Below are 1,279 nucleotides of genomic sequence, written 5' to 3'. Positions count from 1 at the left end.
CGTATTGCCTATCACGGGCCCGTATCGTTTACCGAGGTGCCACATATCACGGGTCTGCACGGTTTACTAAAACAACGTAAATTGTAAATGTACCGCCTATCACAGGCCAAAGTACTATTTACCAAGGTGCCACCTATCACGGGTCTGCACAATTTACAAAAAAACCGAAAACCATAAACGTACTGCCTATCACGGGCCCGTATCGTTTATCGAGGTGCCACCTATCACGGGTCTAGACGGTTTTCAAAAACGTAAATCATAAATGTACCGCCTATCACAGGCCAATATCAATTTTATCAATATAAAATATGATTGTAAAGCATAAAATAAATAGAGATAGAAAGAGAGATCACACAAGGATATATCCTGGTTCACCCAACCCGGGTTACGTCCAGTCCTCACAACCGTGAGATTTTTCACTAAATGTTCAAACCAAGATCGTTCTTGGTTTTCATGGATCAATCTTGATCTTTACACAATTCCTACCCTTCTACCTAGAAAGGATTTCTTCAATTCTACCTTACTGTTTTGGAAAGGCTTTAACAAGTTACCTTTCAAAACATGAAAGGATTTTTACAATTTACTCAAGATTTGACAAAACAACCTTGAGTTACAAAGTGATGGATTTGAGACTATTTAGAATCTTGATATTTACTCAACTCTTGTTTGAGAAATATATTCTGTAAATAGACCTCAGTTGTAAATGATTACAACACAAAGATTAAAACAAAACAACAAGCTATAAGAAAGATTTTGAGACACTTGAGTATGATCGAAAATATTGATCTTTTGCTTGGTGTTGATTGTTGTGTTTTGTTCTTCAACTTGCAGCTGCATTTATAGACTCCAAGAAGGCTTATGACAGCTCATGTGACTGTTGGAAAGGGACCAGCTGTCATAAAAGAGTTGTTGGATAAATTCTGCCAAAAGCAAGATTGATGAGCTGCATCAGAAGATCGATCCAAGATTGATCTTCTGGTTTGTGATGAACTGGCCTTGAACTCTGTGATTTGTGTCAGTATGTCAGCCTTGAGTACTGCTTTTCTGTTACTTGTGCAGGCTTTAGAATAGTTCAAATCAGTAGTGTACTTTGCTACTTGTAGTCTTGTACTTGCATTTGCTTTTCAAGAGGAATGATCTTTGTGATATGCCTTTATTGAAGCATGCCTTTGATTCTTCAAATTCTGGAATATATATGACTTGGATGGATCTTTTGTTGATTATATGAGAGTATAGGATGAATATTGTTTCCAGGATTGATCTTCGTTTTTCAGAACTG

The sequence above is a fragment of the Cicer arietinum genome, chromosome 6 (assembly GCF_000331145.2).
Source record: "Cicer arietinum cultivar CDC Frontier isolate Library 1 chromosome 6, Cicar.CDCFrontier_v2.0, whole genome shotgun sequence".
Taxonomy (NCBI): Eukaryota; Viridiplantae; Streptophyta; class Magnoliopsida; order Fabales; family Fabaceae; genus Cicer; species Cicer arietinum.
The sequence above is the reverse complement of the archived record's forward strand: the minus strand, read 5'-3'. Positions refer to the sequence as shown.